Source organism: Stenella coeruleoalba (genome assembly GCF_951394435.1).
Source record: "Stenella coeruleoalba genome assembly, chromosome: 17".
Taxonomy (NCBI): Eukaryota; Metazoa; Chordata; class Mammalia; order Artiodactyla; family Delphinidae; genus Stenella; species Stenella coeruleoalba.
This window is the reverse complement of record NC_137163.1, coordinates 64684757-64706770: the sequence shown is the minus strand read 5'-3', so window position 1 is coordinate 64706770 and position 22014 is coordinate 64684757. Positions and strand designations below refer to the sequence as shown.

The 22014-nt window shown below is 38.5% G+C and overlaps 1 protein-coding gene across 8 annotated transcripts in view; it reads right to left on the bottom strand.

The window, feature by feature from the left end:
* The window catches only part of EYA1 (EYA transcriptional coactivator and phosphatase 1), a 561881-nt gene that overhangs the window by 382344 nt on the left and 157523 nt on the right, over positions 1-22014 (bottom strand). For all 8 annotated transcript variants that reach the window (XM_079902475.1, XM_079902474.1, XM_079902481.1 and 5 more), the window contains one exon: positions 2787-3188. The gene's annotated coding sequence lies outside the window, so the exon portion shown is untranslated. The remainder of the gene's footprint in view (positions 1-2786; positions 3189-22014) is intronic.

Sequence of the window (22014 nt, the reverse complement as noted above, 5' to 3'; positions counted from 1 at the left end):
TTATCAATAGATTGTATAAAGTCGTTTAGAAAAATCATAAGCCTGAATGGCTGGAACCCAGAGAGTGAAGAGGACACAGGGGGACACCAGAGCAGGGTGATCTGGGGTCTTGCAGGCTGCCATGTTAAGGAGTTTTGTTTTTATTCTCAAAGGAGTAGAAAACCATAAAAGGATTTTAATCGGGGCGAGCAATGATGATGTAATTGGATTTGCATTTTGAAGAACACTGTGGTTAAAGTGTATGAAGAACTTAGATTTAGAGGTAGACCAGGTAGACTGTCTGTGTGTGTGTGTGTGTGTGTGCGCACGCACGCACACGTGTGCTCACCAAGTTAATGTTTCTAACTCCAGAGCTACCATATTTGATAGTGATTTACCCATTTATCTATCCATCCACCCATTCTTCCTGCAGTTCTGGAAGGTGGGAATGATGTCTTATTTACCCTTGTATTCCCAGTACCCAGCACTTATCTGGCATCCAGCAGGCTCTCGATGATTATACGATGAATGATGTTGAAAGGAACACAGGGGAAGTTCAACCTGAGCTCTACCACTCTGTTATTTGATAGGCTGCTTGTCTTCTGTCCCATTTGGTAGTTTTGCAAATGGAATAATAGTTTCATCTCTAATCAGAAGGCTCTACATCCCATTTTGCCCTAAACTCTTTTGGAATCAATATTTTAGGCACAAATAAGTAAGTAAATTGTGATAACAACATATTCTCTGTGTGCCTCCTGCAGCTGTTCAAATATTGGCAACAAAATTCTAATTTAGGTACTTTGCAAATTTTGTGTACTCTCAGCTGACAGTCTTGAGAGATTGCTTCCATAGGTTGAATTTGATTTGTTAAGAGAATAAAATATTGGTAAAATTGATTATGCAACCTAAAAATTGATGTATAAAGATATATATATATATATATATATATATATGCTAATAATATGACAGGCAAGCATCTTTTTTTGAGAGTCTCATATAATTGATAGTACACTGCAATTCATTTTTAAAGTAAAGAAGGGAACAAGATGGAAAGAAACTCGTAACATAGAATATGTAAAAACAAATCAACTCTCATCCTGTACCCTGGCGATAGTCCATGTTCAGCCTCATCACCTACATTTCACATATACATATGGTGTCTTGAAAAAGAACTCAAGTCCAGAATTAGGAGCATAAGACCCTGCATGATCCTACACAAGAAGTAAAGACCCTATTCTGTTGTATAAAGAGTTATAAACAAAGGCAAAAACAAAAACAACAAAATCTTTTTGAAAATTAATTGGCCACAACTATCTCCTATCATGTTATTTATTTAAAAGTCAATTCCATATGAATTTGACAAAATTGGAGTAAATTATGCAAAAGAAAATAACTGGCTTCAAAAGAGTCCCAGAGCACATTTCTCTGTATTCTTTTCACTATTTTGATAGAACCTCTATTGAGTCTGTGCTTCTACAAGTGAAGACCTGGGGTTCAGTGTAATGTGTATCACCTAGGTAAGTTCTGGTTGCCCTATAGTTTTTTTGCGCACACGATTCATGACCTTTTGGGCACAGAAAGCCAGATAGACACTGAAAAGAATTTGTCCCACAACCATTTCAATCAAATGTTCTGTTTAATTTTTTAAAAGTCCAAATTGACTGGTTATCTAAATTGACTGTTTCTGCCTTCGTATCTAGGGAGTAACCATTGGTGAAATTTTTAATTTGCTGTAATTAACTGGGCCAAAATCTTTACTGTTTTAACCAATACAGTCTTCTGTTTCATATAAGTAGTCTGACATTTTCAAACCACTTATACATTTTGGAGAACTTTTTCTAATTTGCTTTTCTCATTGAGCTCAACCTAGAAGGACTGCCTGGTGCTCTAAAGTTTAGATGTTTCTGAGAAATTTGAAAGACAAAAAAGGCAAAAGAGGTAAAAATATGTTTCTTTCATGTTGCTATCACTCAAAAATAAAAGCAGATTCCTCTCAGACTAGACCCCTACCCACAAATCAACTTTGGGAAGCATCAAACAGTAATATAATTTCAAAAGAAAATTTCTTAGAAAATAACATAAGCCATTATGATTGTATTGCTAAACAATTTGGAATCTATCTGTAGCACAGAGGTTTTATAAAGTCCAGGTGCTGTTTTAAACATTTTCACTTTAATAATTTAGATGATAGGAATGATATAAACCATCTGCATCTTCCTGGTTGTAAGCAGTGAATTTCCTTCTCACAGCTGGCCTGCGCTTGAATTGTATAAGCCAAGGGGGCCAGCAAAACCTCCCCATGTATGGTAGCCATCTTTTGTAATAGAATCTGAAATAAGAGTATGTTGTGCAGAGTTGTGTTATATGGTCTGAAACTTTAATAAATCTGTTTTGAATGCTGTTTAAACATTATTGTGCACTTTAAACTTAAGTTGTTGCAGTTGAAAAGTCAGGAAGATTTTATGAAGACCCCATATTTTGGACTACAAAGGCGCAAAATTTTTCAGTAGTCATAAAAGTTCACATTTTAGCCACCCAGAGTAAAAAGACAAAAAAACCAATCCATTAACACGTGTTGAGAACAGTCCACCAAAAGTTGGTGATATCTCGGGCTGTTTGGTAAGGCACACTTAAGCACATTCTTAATGAATGCTTAGAAAGTGCCATTAGAATTGGTTGTCAGGGAGAGATGACACAATGGGTCATGAAACCTTCCCTTGGCTGGCAATGAACAGAGCTATCACTTGAGACATCTCATAAGTATCCAGGGAGAGAACGAGTTAAAGGCAAGCCAGAATGGTACTCACCTCTGCAGCCCGAGACCACCTTTAGCAAGTGGGAGACGAGTCGGGTGGAGCAGGATAATGCTTATCAGGATGCAGTCAAGTATCGTGGAGAACAGTTCCAAAGAGGAATGACCGGTGTCAGCAAACAGAGCAAGGGCGCTGAGTCAGCGTGCAGAATCAGTAGTGAGGCAAGAGTCACCAGGAAAGGGACGATATCACGGGAGAGAGGGGTAGCACTTGACGTCATGCTCTGGGATCTCACAGCAACATCTTGGCCAGCAGGTCCTCTTCCTAGGAGGTACTTAGGGACTTGTCCTTGGGGCCAGATAGCAGCATGGGCCAAGCAGCCACTCTGCAATGCTGAGGTTTGCACGCTTCTGTCGTCCTTGTACTCATGCAGCTTGCACCTCTATATGCCAGACACTGTAATTTCAGGCAGGTAAAAACAAGACTGTTAAGTAAAAGGAAATGTCTATTGGAAACAACAATTCAGCGACTTTGTGCAATGATGAGTTCCGGGTTAATTTCAACACGTCAGGGAAAAAAATGATCTAGCCATGCAGGATAAAACAACTTTGACAGCTCAACAGAGGTTTAGTGTGTCGTGGCTGGCGGCAACCCGACCGTGGTCAGCTGCGTGAAAAGGGAGCCAGGTGCTCTCCTGGAGAGGCGTGGGTGCCCGCATGATTTTGCTCAAATACTCCAGCAGAGTACAAGACCATGACCATGGCCTGTATGGTGAAGGCACACTGGTCAATACAGAGAAATCAAGCCACTGAAGAGCCATGTGATGCCATCACTATACAGGTATGTGCACACATGTATGTCTACATACACATCTGTATACACGTATGAGTGTACACACATACACTTTAATGATTTTGCAATTAGAAAATACGTGATAAGCACAGGGAACTATATTCAATGTCTTGTAATAACCTATAAGAGAAAAGAATCTGAAAAAGAATATATATACATATATATACATATTTTAAATGCTGTGTTAGTTTCAGGTGTACAGCAAAGTGATTCGGTTATATATATACCGAATCACTTTGCTGTCCCTCAATAAAAAAGAAGATACATGATAGAAATAAAAGTAAAACCATTAATACCCTTTTAGCTCTGAAATTGTTGCAGAGTGGAAAATACATTTATCCACTGAAAAAAGAAATACTGAAACTTTAATTTCAGAAAAAACCCATAACTCAGTTCAATAAATATTTATTGAGCACCTGCTATATACAGGGTAGGTGTTACAAAATGATGCATAAAACATGTCTGGCCAGAATCTAGTGGGTCTCACCAGAATCTAGTAAGAGAGCAATACTTATATAAAGAATAATTATAATATATAAAAGAGGGTGAGATGCTTCCAGTAGAGGTGTTTACAAAATGCGAGTAAGTTACTGGGGAGGATGGGTTTATTCATAGTATTTTTGTAAAACATCAGCGATGTGCGGTCTCACGTGTGTCACTGTTGTGCCTAATGCCTAACGCCATAGTGGAAATAACTGAAGCTGTCCAGTTCAGGTCGATTCAGTCATTGTGGGCTGGAGTACAGACACTTGCGGGTAAATAATCTACTCAGGGCTCAAGCTCAGTTATTGGAAATGTCAAACTTCATACTGAATTTCCTCCTCTCTCAAGGAACCTCAGGAGGTTGTCTGAGTGTCTGAGTGTCTGAGTGTGTGTATGGGGCCTTGTCTGGATGCCGGGATGCTGCCTCTTTTCTCTCTGGTCTCTGTTGAGATGTCTTGTCCCCTGTGGACGATGGTTCTGGCCTCTGTCCTGCAGCGTCTTGCAGCTGCTGTACCTGGCTTCGTCTGCCTGTGGGCAGTGCCAGCATCTCCTGCTGTCTGAGCCCCAGGTTCTGGAGATCTGAGTCCTCTGCACTTTCCTCTCCTCACCCAGCACTGAGGATACCCCAAATGTGTGTGTGGGGATACACACCTGTGGGATGTCCCCCAAGCCAGGTCTAGGGCATCGGGGACGGAGGTTGTTATATTGGGCTTTCTCTCACCCTGCATATTTCATACTGCCACATTTTCTTTATCACAACCACCCCAAACAAAAGTTGGAAATATTGTGAGGATGCCTCCTTGCAGAATTCCAGGTGGGAAGTGGAGTCAAAGTCTCCTCTGCTCTCAGCATCCTTATCCAGAACTCCACCTTGGAGCTTCTCTTGCCCTTTGTAGGTAACAACCCTGAGGCGAGTATCAAGGAACACGTTCAGTCAGAGTCTGGGTTTCCTCTCCCTTTATCTCCAGCCTCCTCGGTTCAGACTTGGAAAGAGTGAGAAAATGACACCGCACCCAGTGTGCTCTGCTTTCTTGTTTAAAGACCCTTTCTTGGTGTTTAAAGACCCTTTCTTGATGTTTAAAGGAAGTGTTTGGAATTTAGGAAAATCTTTTACTCTCAAAAGCCAAGCTCTTGCAAATCAGAAGATCTTTGATTTCAGACTCAGGTACCCGATTATTGTCTAAAATTGCCTTCATATTTTTGATTGCATTCATTCTCCCTAGAAGCAGTCAATGGATGCCTTAGGTAGTCCGTCCCATCTAGCACATTCTTCCAGGTGGGTGGGTTATCTGCCTCTTTCATTGTCTGAGTTATTTTACAACTTGGCAAGTTGCAGAAAACTGACGCAATGCAAATGATTCTTGTTAATTGAAATGTAAATAAAGTTTGGTGGAAATGTGTGCACGTGTGTGTGTGTGTGTGTGTGTGTGTGTGTGTGTGTATGTGGGTTCCCCTTTGTGCCAGTTACAACAGTTAAACATTTTGCTCATTAATTAATGAGTTAAAAATCTTTGATATGCATTCATTTTATATTTGTATGAGGATTATTTTTATCTTTATAAACCCTTATGCTTTAACAATTTTTAATCCCATTTAACTGATGAGGGGATTTAGATTCAAAGAAATTCATCAAATTGCCCGAGGTTAGACAAGTAGTAACTGATAGAAGCAAAACTTGAACTTATATGTTTGCCCCAAATCCAAGCTCCTAAATGCTTGCTGTATTGCTCCATGACTAAAACATAAAGAAATCTAAAAAATATCTTAAAGGTTCTCAGACAGGTATTCTAAAAATAAGAATCCCAAAAGTTTCACATGATTAGTTTCCTTTACTACACTTGTCAACACCAGTTTTGTGCCTCTGTTGTGAGATAATCTAAGTTTTCTGCATTGCAATTTTAAAGCAAATAAGCTGTGAAACTCATTTTCACATGTGTAATTTTATAGATAGTACTCCCCACCCCACAGGTTAAATGACTGTCAGAAAAAAAAACTATGGCATTTCTGGACATATAGAGATTTCTCAAAGTACATTTTTAATGTACAAAGTACAATGCTTTGTGGAAAAAACTAACTATGAGTCATACCTAGGAAGAAATATCTCCAATTTCTATGCCACATAACTAAATACTCTATAAGGAGATAAGGAAAAATAACTTAAATTGTCTCTGGAGAGAGAGTTTGGTTAGTATCACCTCAAATTTATTTTTGAGTAAAAATTCCTAAACATCCTGAAAACATTCCCCAAAACATCACCTACATCGAGAAACAGAACAGAGTCCTTTGAGAAAAATAGAGCAACATTTCAGCTGTGTCATTTGTCAGCATTTCATAGTGCAACAAATATCACGTTTATTCAACCACATTTCAAATAGACCCCCCCTTTTCTTAAAAAATTCACAATTGTATGTTTCAAAAATGTTGAACTTTGGTAAACAAGGCTGACCACTGGTGTCAATTCATATTTTTAAGTGAATTTTTAAAAAATCCTAAGGAGTGATAAATGAATATCTCAAAATATATTTTAGGAAACTATTTCTGGGACTATTTCTAGTCCCAGAAAAGTTTTCCTGAAAGGAACTGTGTGATCTTTATTTTAGGAATTCTTTGGGAAAAAAAAAAAAAAAAAAAGGAATGAATCCAGTACTCTTAATTTTGGGTATAGGATTGAATACGTTTAGAGGCATCAACTGTGTACTATTCCACCTTGTTTTTCAGCCTGATGGGAGAGGGAGGACGAATTGTGGCAGACACTGGTGATTGTGATTGCCTCGCAATCATTCTTCCTACCTAAAAGAACTCCAGATGTTATTCAGGTAGTAAGTGGAGCCCCTTGATCTCATTGAAAGTACACCCCTCCTCAGACCCAGGGAATAAAAGTCACGACTGGTTAATGAACACTGGTATAATAAGTTGGGCCCATCTATGCCCCTTAGCCAGTCTAGGTGTGAATGTGACATTTAGTTTCATCAAAGAGATATAATGGAGATTCTGTTGGGACTAAAAATTAGACCTAGGTGAAAATAGCTTTTTGCTCTTGTCCCTTTTTTCTTGCTTGGGATGCTAGAACAAGGTCATGATGACTGGAGCTGCAGCAGCCATTTTATGACCATAAACCTAAAAGCCAACATGCTGAGGACAGTAGGGCAGAAAGGATAGAAGGAGAGTAGTACCTCGATGATATTAGTGAGCTTTCAGACCAAACCTGGAACTGCCCACCCACCTCCAGGCCTATTATGTGAGCTAATTCAATGTTTTTATTGCTTAAGTTACTCTTAGTTGGGTTTTCTATTGCTTTTGCTGAAAGCATTCCTAATACGTTCTAGTTTTAATTTCCTTACACATGTCTGCTTTTAATTTTCATGGCCAATTTTTCAATAGAGCAAGTATGTTGGGTCTTTCGTATCATTGTTCATATCCTGCTGAGAAAACCATTTTGTACTGTGAATAGAAATAGAAACACTAAGGGAATGGTACCAAATGTTGCCATTTGCTTGCTATTCAAGGCCAGGCCCAAGGCCAACTTTAGATCTAATGATCTCTTCCCACTGGTCAGAGGGAGTCTTAGCAACAGGGACCATAATCACTTCCACAGCTGGCAAATTGGGTTTCACTGGGGAGGGAGGGTTTTGTGTTGCCTCCAGTTCCAACCAGTCCACGCTGCTTAAAAGAGGTGAAGACTTAATGCCAGAAACACCAACAAAGGAAGAAAAGCTTTCCTATAGCCATCCACTTGGAACACATTTTTAGTTTTTCCCTTTCTGTTTTGGACAAAGTAGCCAATCCTGTGACCACTAGAATCAACCGAAATTCTCAAAAGTGTTTAACTGCTGATTCACCCCTTAGTTCAACTACCGCTCAACGATGGATTAACTCACTTTGGCCGAATTTTCAGGTTCCTCCCTAGCGTGATCACAACACACTTTTGAATGTGCTCTGAGTTGGAACTTGAGCCCCCTTCCACTGGAGGAGAACATGGAAAATAAGAATCCATTGTGTATCTATGTCTTGACTTTCCTATCACATATTGAGGAATTTCACACAACTTGGGATATGATATATTGCTCTTTTCACCCTCTTGCTCAGAGAATTTTTTTTCTATTGTGAAACAATTCTGTAATTTTATGAAGCTCCTCAGGAGAAAAGCAAATTCATTTTAAGAAATAGGGAAAAACAATCTCTAGGGAACATAAAGCAGCGGAAGACTATAAGGAAATGTGATATTTCTAGGAATTTGGAAACGTTAACTTTTGTATTTGATGTATCACTGAGATTAGAGGCCCATCTTCAGTTTCAAACCTGCTGGGTAACTCTTTCTATCATTAGCCAATAAACGTCTCCTTCGTTACATTTTTGTGGTGCATTCCCAGGGTTATAGAGTTTCTCTTTGAGTTTTTTCCCAAGGCTCTACTGCCTAAGGAAGGAAGGAGTTAATGCCCTTGGCCATCGGCAAAAAAGTTACAAGCAGAGGGAAACTACATGATTGAAGAACTGAACACTTAATTACATATAGAGGTATTAAAAGAAAAATTCCTTGAGCTAGCAGACCACAGGACAATGGATCAGCAGTTTTAGAATCTATTTCTGACTCTTTTCGTTGACTCAGGAGACTGGGAAAGCCCTATGTATCTGTTTTTCAAAACTGTATTGCAATCCTCACGTATTTGGATAAATGATGCTTACTGAGCACCCAGAATCTAGTGACTTTTCACCAGAGTGGAAAGTAAAATGATTTTTGTCTTCAGACAAAAGGGAAGAACATAATATGAATTCAAACATCATCAGAAAACATTAGCAAAGACATATACAGGAAAGAAGGAATAGGCTCTGATGCTGGAAATCTTCATTTTAGGGCTCCTGCAACCGTTTTATTTTCCCTGTGAGTCTGTGCATATAGAAGGGAGCTAAGGTTTATGGAACGTCATTTCCATGTGCCCAGAACTTAACATACTTTGTTTGCTCTAAAGCCTGTAGTAGGTATTGTCTCTGTCCCACAAATGGGAAAGCTGAGTGGATTTGCTTAGAAAGTTTGCTAAAGCTCTCAGTGTGGGTAGCTCTCAAGCTTGTACTTATTTCTTTTACTTCATGGACCTAAAAATGTTTCCCAAAGGCAAATGTTAATGCCAACCAGTTAACATTGCTTTCTTGTTCTCTTCTCCCTAATTCGACTTTATCTCTTAAATTCCAGAGTTAGATCTGGAAATACAGGGATTCCTGGACTCCCAGAGTCACCTGTGCGTGGCTCACGTGATCAGATAGTCTAATGGATATGAAAAGCCTCCTAAAGAGAGGGAGGTTCTCTGGCAGAGGTAACTCAGACTGGGGACAGCTCAAGGACCTGGTGGTTTTCTTGCCCTTGCAGCAGTCTCTGCAAGAATGTGTCTCCCTAGCAAGTGGCTAGGGAGGCCTTCCCCCTTCTGTCTCTGCTCCTTTTTCTTATGTAGTTGGCAGCAGTGTTTACTATCGCCTGTGCCAAAATTCCACTTGGGATCGGCAGGACTCTCTAGCTGTAAATTTGTAAAATCATTTGCTCCTACATCTTCTCTGACAGATTGCCATACCATCTCTTGATTATGAGGCTGCCCTAACTTTCACATACAAGTTCTAGCTCTGCTCCAGGACCAAATACAATCTGGGGCAAACTGTGGAACACTGTGCCAGTCAGTGTCCAACCAGAGAAGCAGAACCAGTAGGAGATAATATATAAGACATTTATTACAAGGCATTGGCTTAGATCCTGGTGAAGGCCAGCTCAGTAAGTCTGGAATCCATAGGACATGCTCTCAGGAAGGGCAGGCTGGAGCTCTCTGTATAGGCTGAAGCTGCTGTCCAAAGGTGGAATTTCTTCTTCACCAGCTCTGCTCTTAAGGCCTTTCAGCTGCTGAATCTGGCCCACCTGGATTATTTCAGATTATCTCCCTTAAAGTCAAGTAATTATGGGCTTTAGTCACATCTACAAAATACCTCACTGCAACACCTAGAGTAGTGTTTGATTGTATAACTGGAGACTGTAGCCCAGCTAAGTGGTCCCATCAAAAGTCCATCGCAGACATGAAGTATTAGGTTGTATCAAGTTTCCAGAAGCCAAAGGATGGCATGAAAGCCCTAGGCAGGTGAGAGGGCTGCAGCAGTAGACGGGGGACGGGGCGAGGGGAGGGACAAGGTAAGGGAAATAAGTACCATGTCAGAACTGTCCGAAGCAGGCCCATACTCTACCCACCCCCACCCAGAGCCAGGCAGGTGGAGCCCCTTTGCTGGGTAGTGGGGCTCTCCTTCCACTCCCAACAGATCTCTGCCCCCAACACTGTATTTGCTTATCACAGTGACACCTGACATTCATAAGAGATTTATTATTATAAACTAATTCTTGTTCTGTGGCGCCATAACAGGAAATTAGGCAAGTCTGTTTCAAGTTAAATATGAGGCAAACTGCAGCAGAGGACACGTTTGTTCTACAAAGTAGACACTGAATCTAGAACAGACAAATATGCAAAAATACAAGTGGAGAAATCCAGAAGAAAATACTAGATCTCATTGACCCCCAAATATCTTTTCTTCATCGAGCATCTTTTCTACTGCACTTCAAAATGCTTACTTAGCCTGGCAGTCAAATCCTTCTATTAATTAACAGTACCTTTCCTCTCCTGCCTCGTCTTGCTGAGACATTGCATCTGTCATCCACATCTTACTGCTTTTGAGCTGTAAGAATCTTGTATGCACTTTTGGGTTACGAGCTTCTCAGGGGAATTATGGACTTGAACTATGGACTCAGGAGATGAGGATGATAGTCATGGTGGAGCCATGAACTATTCTTATCACCTCAAAGAAGCTAACAGAAATTGTACATCCATTTTCAAATAGTCTACTCAGGTTGCCAAAAATAAATAAACTTTTAAACTTTTTGCTAGAATTATATTACTTCTCAGGAAAATAAAAAACTGGCTGGAGAAGGTGAATGTAACATTTGACAATTTTAGGTAAGGGAAAATAATAAAGTAATGGAAAAAATAATCAAATGAAGGAGTGAAGAATGAAGATATAAATGACACAAGAATAGCAGATCTTTGATAATTGTTGAAACTGAGTGATGAGTATAGGGGAGTTCACTATATTATTGTTTTTACTTTGTACATATTTGAAAATTTTCATAATAAAAAATTATAGTGGTAGGATTAACAGATTGGAAGGTGGAGTTGAAAAGAAGTTCAGCTTCTATAATGGGAGTTTAAGGCATGCTGTTGAAGATTCATGTATTAAGAGTTATAAGTTTAGGTCTACCAGTTAAAGTTATATTGATAAACAGGTGCAGAACTAAGGTCAAAATATAAGTAACAAAATTGGTGAAAGGATGGGAAAGGGAGAGTGATTACTGTAAAACAAATTCTTCATCTGGCATAGGAAAGATTTACTAATTTCTGTTAAAACTTGAAAATCAGAACATAGATGTACACATGAATTGTTTACCGTTAGGGAAACAATGACCAGAAGGACTGAATAAAATATTAAAAATAGGGCTGGAGACGTCTGTCATATTCTATTCATTAGAAGGAAGCAGCTAAGAGTGTGTGGCCAAGATGGTAGAGAAGGCCTGAGCTCACCTCCCCTCACAGGTCACCAAAATTACAACTATTTTCAGAGAAACTACTGATGAGAAAGACTGGAATCTAGCAGAGAAGATCTTCTACAACAAAGAGATAAAGAAGGAACCACAGTAAGACAGGTAGGAGGGATGGAGACAGAGTACCCAGTCCCCTGGTGGGTGGACCGCAAGCAGGAGGATAATTACAATTGCAGACGTTCTCCCCAAGGAGTGAGGGGTCCAAGGTCCACACTGGGCTCCCCAAACCCAGGAGTCGTGCACCAGAAAGATGAGGCCCCAGAAAGTTTAACTTTGAAAGAGAGGGGGGCTTACTTTTGGGAGAGTCAGAGGGCTGTGGGAAATAAAGACTCCACTCTTAAAGGGTGCACACAAAATCCCACACGCTCCAGGATACAGGGTAGAAGCAGTAATTTGAAATGATCCTGGTTCAGATCCACCTGCTGATCTTAAAGAGCCTCCGGAGAGGCAGGAAGCAACTGGAGTTCACCCTGGGGACACAGACACTGGCCTGATGTCAGCCATCTGTAGAAGCTTCTCTACCATGAGGACACTGCTGCTGGCAAGCACCACTGTGGAATTCTCCCTCTAGCTTATTAGCACCAGGACCCCTCCCCACCTACTAGCCTGTGTGCACCAGTACTGGGACACCTCAGGCCAAGCCAAGCAATTAGCTGGGCAAGGACATGACCCCCACCCACCAGCAGGCTGGCTTCCTTAAGGTCCCCTGACCCCACAGCTACCCCAAGACCCAGTCCTGCACACCAGTGCATCAGCACTAGCCATGGGACCACCAGGGCTCTGCAGCCAGAGACCCTGGGACCAATTTCCACCCACTAGTGGGTGGGCACTAGCCCTGGGCCTAGCCTCACACACCAGCAGGCAGACACCAGACTCAAGACAACTGCAGCCCCATAGCCTGCCCATGTCAGGACCCAACTGATGCACCAGCAGGCCTGCACAAGACCTGGAACCCCCTGGGCTCCAGCCTTGCCAAGAAGCAGGCCAACACCAGCTCTGGGACACCTTGGGCCCCTTAGCCAATCAACCTGGGATGCTGTCTCACCACCAGCAGGCCAACATAGCTTTGGGACAACCTGGACCCTGCAGCCAGCCATGTAAATAACTGCCCCCACCCCCCGCAACAGGAGGCCAGAACTAGACTGGGGACCTCCAGCCCTGCAACCATTCATCCCAGAAGCCAACTCTGCCCACCAGCAGGCCAGCACTAGCCCTGAGACCCTGGGCTCTTCAGCCTGCCACTTCTTGACCCAGCTCCACCCACCAGCAGCTGGCAGCCTCTGCCCAAGGCAGGACCTGACAAACAACCAGACCAAGGGCCAGCCACACCTACAAGACCACCCACAGCAGTCAACCCATCACAACAGAAGGATCCATGCAACCCAAATAGGGGGAATCCCTACAGCATATAGCTCCAGTGACCAGAGTTGGGACACATAAGATGTTTCCTACAAAAGGCGACTTCTCCAAGGTCAGGAAATGTAACCAACTTACCAGATACATAGAAGTAAAGACAGCAAATTAGGCAAAATCAGGTGAAAGAGAACTATGTTCCAAATGAAGGAATGGGATAAATCCCCAGAATAAGAAATAAGTACAGTGAAGATGAGCAATCTACCCATAAGAGTTCAAGGTAATGATCATAAAGATGATCAAAGAACTTGGAGAAAGATGGGATGAGCAGAATGAAAATTTAGAAGTTTTAACAAGAGTTAGAAAATATAAAGAAGAACCAGAGATGAATTATACAATAATTGAAAAAAAAATAAACTAGAAGGAACCAACAGTAGACTAGATGATACAGAGAAATGGGTCAGTAATCTGAAAGACAGAGTAGTGGAAATCATAGAAGCAGAACAGAAAAAAAGAAAAAGAATAAAAAGAAATTAGGACAGTTTAAGAGACTCTCTAGGACAACATCAAATGTACTAGCATTTGCATTATAGGCGTCCAAGAAGGAGAAGAGAGAGAGAGAGAGAATGAGGCAGAGAAATTATTTGAAGACATAATAGATGAAAACTTCCCTAACCTGGGAAAGGAAACAGACATCCAGAACCAGAAAGCACAGAGAATTCTGAACAGGATCAACCTAAAGAGGACCACACCAAGACACACTGTATTTAAAATGGCAAAAATTAAAAATAAAGAGAGAATATTAAAAACAGTAAGGGAAAAGCAACAAGTTATGTACAAGGGAACTCCAATAAGGTTATGAGCTGACTTTTCAGCAGAAACCCTGCAGACCAGAAGGGAGTGGCATGATACAGTTAAAGTGATGAAAGCAAAAAACCTACAATCAAGAATACTATATCCTGGTGGGATGAATTGGGAGACTGGAATTGACATATATACACTAATATGTATAAAATAGATAACTAATTAGAAAAAAAAAGTAAGGTGATAGCAGGTAAAGCCTGGAGCTTTTGTAGGAGGAGGAGTTGTTGCCCTACCCTCTGTGCCTAAACAAAACACTAATGAGAGACAGCAAAAACAAACACAATTTTGGCTTATGTCATAGAATAATGACTCAATCTTTAATGGTCTAGGGGGTGATCATAAGAGTTTTTGTATCCACACCCCTTCCCTATGTTTGTCAACTGCATCATATAATAGTTCCTATGTAAGAGAAATTTCTAGGAAGGAAGAACTCCAATGACACACTAGTTGACAGGTCTTAAAACAGCAAAACACTAAACTTACAATTTTAATTCTTTGGGATTGAGATCATTCAATGTTAAAGATCAACATTCATTAAATAAAGACCCTAAAACAGTGCCTGACATATATTAAATGGCAATAAATATTAACTATTACAATTACTATGAAAAAAAGAGAGAATGCTATATCCAGCAAGGTTTTCATTCAGATTTGAAGAAGAGATGAAAAGTTCTACAGACAGGCTTCCCTGGTGGCTCAGTGCTTGGGAGTCTGCCTGCCAGTGCAGGGGACATGGGTTCGATCCCTGGTCCAGGAAGATCCCACAAGCCGCAGAGCAACTGAGCCTGTGCACCACAACTACCAAGCCCCACAATGAGATGCCCGCACACTGCAACGAAGATCCAATGCAGCCAAAATTAATTAAAAAAAAAAAGTCCTACAGACAAGCACAAGCTAAGCATTCAGCACCACAAAATTAACTTTACAAGAATTGTTAAAGGGACTTCTCTAAGCAAAAAAGAAAAGACCACAACTAGCAATATGAAAATTATGAGTGGAAAAATCTCACTGGTACACATATAAAGCTAATAGAAAGGCTAAAAAACAAAAGGAGTAAAATCATCTATATCCACCATAAGTAGTTAAGGGATACACAAAACCAAAAGACATAAAATATAATGTCAAAAACAGTAAACATGGGGGGGGCAGGTAGTAAAAATACAAGATTGTTAAAATGCATTTCAATTTAAGAGATCAATAAACTAAAACAACAATGTATATATATAGCTATATATAAACCTCATGGTAATGAAAAACCAAAAATCTATAATAGATATGCACATAAAAAAGAGAGAGGAATCCAAACACTAAAGATTGTCATCAAACCACAAGAAAGCAAAAGAAGAAGAAATGAACAAAAACGAACTACAAAACAACCCGAAAACAATGAACAAAATGGCAATAAGTACATACCTATCAATAATTACTTAATGTAAATGGACTAAATGCTGCAGTCAAAAGACACTGAATGGCTGAATGGAAACAAAAACAATATCCATAAATATGTTGCCTACAAGAAACTAACTTCAGATCTAAAGATACACACAGATTGAAACTGAGTGAATGAAAAAAGTGTTCCAAACAAATGGACAGCGATACTTATATCAGACAAAATAGACTTTAAAACAAAGACAATAAGAGACAAAGAAGGACATTACATAATGATCAAACGATCAATCTAAGAAGATACAACAGTTATAAATATATATGCACCCAACGTTGGAGCACCTTAATACATAAAGCAAATATTAATAGACATAAAGGGAAAAATTGACAGTAACACAATAATACTAGGGGACTTTAACACACCAATTACATAATGGACAGATCATCCAGATAGAAAATCAATGAGGAAATACTGGCCTTCAATGACACATTAGATAAGATGAACTTTATATATATATATATATATAAATATATGGACATTCCATCCCAAAACATCAGGACACAGATTCTTTTCAAGTGCACATAGAGCATTCTCCAGGATGGATCACCTACTAGGCCACAAACTTAAGTAAATTTGGTCAGTAAATGTAATAAAACTGAAATCATATCAAGCATTTTTCCAACCACAAAGCTATGAGACTAGAAATCAACTACAAGAAAAAAAAATGCAAAAAAAACAGACATGTGGAGGCAAAACAATATGCTACTAAACAACCAGTGGATTACTGGAGAAATCAAAGAAGAAACCAGAAAATACCTAGCGACAAATGAAAATGAAAACAAAACTATTCAAAATCTATGGGACACAGCAAAAGCAGTTCTAAGAGGGAAGTTTATAGTGATACAAGCTTACCTCAGGAAACAAGAAAAATCTCAAATAAATATTGTAACTTTATACCTAAAGGAACTAGAAAAGAACAAACAAAACCCAAAGTTAGTAGAAGGAAAAATATCATAAAGATCAGAACAGAAATAAATGAAATAGAGAGTAAAAAATATATAGAAGAGACCAATGAAACTAAGAGCTGTTTCTTTAAAAAGATAAACAAAATTGACAAATCTTTACCAGACTCATCAAGGAAAAAAAGAAGGCCAAAATCTACAAAATCAGAAATGAAAAAAAGAGAAGTTACAACTGATACCTCAGAAATACAAAGAATCATAAGAGATTATCACAGACAATTAGACAATAAGATAGACAACCTAGAAGAAATAGACAAATTCCTAGAAATGTACAGTCTCCCAAGACTGAACCAGGAAGAAATAGAAAATATGAACAGACCAATGACCAGTAATGAAATTGAATCAGTAATTTTAAAAAACCTCCCAACAAACAGAAGTCCAGGACCAGATGGCCTCACAGATGATTTCTACCAACATTTAAAGATTTAACACCTACTCTCAAGCTATTCTGAAAAATTGCAGAGGAAGGAGTGCTTCTGAACTCATTCTATGAGGCCAGAATCACCCTGATACCAAAACCAGACAAAGATATCACATACAAAAAAGAAAATTACATGCCAATATCACTGATGAACATAAATGAAGAAATCCTCAGCAAAACATTAGCAAACCAAATTCAACAATACACTAAAGGTTTACACACCATGATCAAATTGGATTTATCCCAGGGATGCAAGGATTTTTCAATATCTTCTGATCAATCAGTGTGATACACCACATTAAAAAATTGAAGAATAAAAATCATATGATCATCTCAATAAGTGCAGAAAGGACTATTGACAAAACTCAACATCCATTTATGGTAAAAAACTCTCAACAAAGTGGGTATAGAGAGACCATACCTCAACATAATAAAGGTCATATATGAGAAGCCCATACATAACATATTGGATGGTGAAAAACTGAAAGCATTTCCCCTAAGATCAGGAACAAGACAAGGATGCCCACTCTTGCCACTTTTATTCAATAAGACATTATTATTCCTAGCCACAGCAATCAGACAAGAAATAAAAGGAATCCAAATTGGATAGGAAGAAGTAAAACTGTCACTGTTTACAGTTGACATGTACTATACATAAAATGATAGATGACATGATACTATACATAAAAAATCCTAAAAGGACCACCAAAAAAACTACTAGAACTCATCGATAAATTTGGTAGTTGCAGGATACAAAATTAATATACAGAAACATGCTGCATTTCTATACACTAACAACAAACCCTCAGAAAGAGAAAATAAGAAAACAGTTCTATTTACAATTGCATCAAAAAGAATAAAATACCTAGGAATAAATCTAACTAAGGAGCTAAAAGACTTGTACTCAAAAATCTATAAGACACTAACGAAAGTAATTGTAGTTGACATAAACAGGTGGAAAAATATACGGTATTTATGGATTGGAAGAATTAATATTGTTAAAATGACCATACTACCCAGGCAATCTACAGTTCAATGCAATCCCTATCAAAACACCAATGACATTTTTCACAGAGCTAGAACAAATAATTCTAAAATTTTCATGGAAACACAAAAGACCCTAAATAACCAAAACATTCTTGAGAAAGAAGAACAAAGCTGGAGGTATCATGTTCCTTGATTTCAAACTATACTACAAAGCTATAGTAATCAAAGCAGTATGGTACTACAAAAGTAGACACATAGATCAATGGAACAGAATATAGAGCCCACATTTATATGGGCAATTAATCTATGACAAAGGAGGCAAGAACATAGAATGGTGAAAAGAGCCTCTTCAATAAATGGCATTGGGAAAACTGGATAGCTACATGCAGAAGAGTCAAACTGGACTACTCTATTACACTATGCACAAAAATAATTTCAAAATGGATTAAAGACTTAAATGTAACACCTGAAACCATAAAGTGTCTAGAAGAAAACATAGACAGTAAGCTCTTTGACATTATTCTCAGTAGTATGTTTTTGGATATGACTCTTCAGGCAAGGGAAGCAAAAGAAAAATAGATAAATGGGACTACATCAAACTAAATAGCTTTTGCACAGCAAAGGAAACTATCAATAAAGCATAAAGGCCACCTATTGAATGGGAAAAGATATTTGTAAAAGATATATTTGATGAGGTGTTGATATCCAAAGAACTCATACAACTCAACATCAAAAAATACAAACAACCTGATTTAAAAATGGGGAGAGGATCTGGATAGATATTTTTCCAAAGAAGACATACATATGGCCCACAGGCACATGAAAATGCTCAACATCACTAGTCATTAGGGAAATGCAAATCAAAACCACAATGAGATATTATTACCTCACACCTGTCAGAAAGACTATTATCAAAAAGACAACAAATAACGAGTGTTGGAGAGGATGTAGAGAAAAGGGAACTCTTGCGCACTGTTGGCAGGAATATAAACTGGTGCAGCCACTATGGAGAACAACATGGAGATTCCTCAAAAAATTAAAAATAGCACTACTATATGACCCAGCATTTCCACTCCTGAGTATTTATCTAAAGTAAACAAAAACACGAATTAGAAATGATATATGCAGCCCTATGTTCACTGCAGCATTATTTACAATAGGTATGATATGAATGCAACCCATAGATGAATGGATAAAGAATATGTGGTATATGAATATAAAGGAATATCACTCAGCCGCCAAAAAGAAGGAAATCTTGCCATTTGAGAAAACATGGATGGACCTAGAGGGTATTATGTTTAGTGAAATAAGTCAGAGAAAGACAAATACTGTGTGATTTCACTTATATGTGGAATCTAAAAAACAAAACAAATGAACAAATATAACAAACAATCATAGATACAGAGAATAAACAGCTGGTTGGCAGAGCGGAGGGAGTGGGGGGAGGAAAGAAATTGGTGAGGGAGATTAAGAGGTATAAGCTTCCAGTTGTGAAATAAATGAGTCACAGGTATGAAATGTACAGTGTGGGGAATATAGTTAATAACTATGTAATATCTTTATATCTAACTGGACTTATCCTGGTGATTATTTTGAAATGTACAGAAATATCAAACTGCTATATTGTGTAACAGGAACTAACATAACGTTGTAGGTCCATCATACTTCTAAATCAAACAAACAAACCATAGAAAAAGAGATCAGATTTGTGGTTACCAGAGGCAGGCCAGGGTTAGGGGAGGAATTGGATGAAGGCAGTTAAAAGCTACAAACTTCTAGTTATAAGATAAATAAGTACTAGGGATTTAATGTACAACATGATAAATATAATGAACACTGCTGTATGTTATATATGAACATTGTTAAGAGAGTAAATTCTAAGAGTTCTCATCACAAGGAAAACATTTTTTCTATTTCTTTGATTTTGTATGTATATGAGATGAGGGATGTTCACTATATCTGTTATGATAATCATTTCATGATGTATGTAAGTCAAATCATTATGTGCTATACCGTAAACTTATACAGTGCTGTATGTCAATTATACCTTAATACAACTGGAAGGAAAAAATAAATAAAATAGGGCTGAAGATAAAAAAGAAGAGGGGGAAAAGGAATAAAAAAGCTATTCTTCCCTGATCAAAACCACTGATTATTTCTTGAAGATTATGACGTGAATTTTGAGGATGCCATGCATATTAGATGTGAGTACAGAGGAACAGTCAAATCTATACCACGATTAGCATGTGTTATTGTTTCTTAACTTTACATAGTTAGATACATGATTTCATAATATTGTGACCCTTTCCTAAGTGTAGATTGTTAAAAATCTGGAATACAACAGAAGTAGAAAAGTTGTGGGAACATAGATGGAATGAAATTTTTATTGGATAGCAATAACTATCCTATAAAACACAAATCCTGGGGTGAGGAGAAGGAATAATAAAAGTTGTGCCTGGTAGTGAAAAGTTTAAAAACTATTGCAATAGATAATGTTCTTGCAGTTTATTGGATTTGTTCTGATGTCACTTTTTAAAAAAATTTTATTGCCAACACCTTATCTCATATCTTCCACACCCGATCCTTAGTAAAAACATATCCTGAAGATATTTCGGTTTGTATGATTAAAAACAAAACAGAAACCCACTAGAAATCCAAAGATCGCAAATGTTCAAAACGGGCAAACAGCTTTAAAAATACCTTCTCTAAATACATTATCTGACATATTCTCAGAAATATAGGTAGAGTTTTTTTTTTTTTTTAACATCTTTATTGGGGTATAATTGCGGTAGAGTTGTTTTTATGCAGAAGCATCTGGGAACTCTGCTCAGAATACCTCTACCTTTTCCTGGCCGCCCTGTCACACCACCTGTACTGAGCCCAAATGCATGATTTTCTTCCCTCTTGGGCTATTTAGGTATTCTGTTTATGCTTAAAAACCTTTGCATGCTTAACCTCAATGTGCTGATGTTAAGGACTTGGTCCTGCCTTCAGTCTATTTATTTATTTTCTAGCAACCAATTCAAACAAATTGAATTCACAAGCCTAGGAGATGGGACTTTAATTTTTTGGATTCCCATGAGTTTTCTCACTCAATGACAGGGAAATTGAGGCAGGAATTATATAAGCATTGTTTCCAGGGGAGTTTTCCCTCTCTCTATCCACCCCTTTCTTTCTTTTGCATCCAAAGATGAAGACATAATCAATTAATTCACATGGAATTATATCACAAATGATGAAATGCTATGCTACCCCGAGCAAGGGAAGGAAGAAGAGAAGAAGAGCAGTTTTTGGAGCATGGAGGCCCCTTTTTGTATCCACATTAGAAACTGCCAACTTTCTTTTTGGATAAAATCTGCCATGAGTAGAGTACATGTCCCCTTACTTACTCAGATCCTTCAAAGCTCAGCTGAAGATATTACCTCTTTAGCCTCTTGCCTGACCACCTAGAGTGATCTTTCTCTTTCTGGAATTATTGTAATATGTGTGGTCTGAAAATAATCCAGCTCTTGATTTTATATAGGCTTGTACGGCTCACTAGCAATTTGTATGCTCTTTTCTTTTTGAGGGAGATCATGTCTCTGCTTTCTTTTGCACCTCTGAACACAACTGGCATTGAAGACCGTATAGAGTAGACCAAGTTTATATACTATTCATCCTTTCCCTTTTTGATGCTCCGCCCACATCTGCTATCCTGGCAACCTCCCATCCTATGCCTTTTTTTCCTAACTCCTTTTTCTGTCAATATGTAACTTTTCTGTGTCTCTTTCCTTTAGAGTCCTATTATCTGCTCTCTAAGAGGGTGGTTAATATCTAATTAGTTAATTCTGTGAAATATAGGTTCAACCAAATGAAATTGCCATTTTTTGGACCTACCAAAGCAGCAATTTTACATGATTTAACCTAATAGGTGAAGTTTTATTACCTCTCACACATGACAGCTGGTGACACAAAATTATATTCCAGAGGAGTGAATTCAGAACAATGTAATTTAGCCTTAGCAGTCCAGCAGAGGAAAAATTGGGGGCCTGAAGATGCCTTGACAGCCTTTCTCAATAATATCTGCTAGATGGTTAGCTAATCCGCAGAAGGTCAGGCCCCTGTCCTGGAAAAATACCACCAGGATAGTTAGTATCTGTCGACTTTCTTCCTCCTCCAGTGCCCCTCATGTTAACAATATAGGCTAGAAATTGCCTGTTTGGCACCAAGATGAATGGAAAGAGCTGCAAATAGATGAAGGCTTACTTGCGCTACCAAATCTCTCTCCTATTCATAAAGTTCAAATTAATAGACTG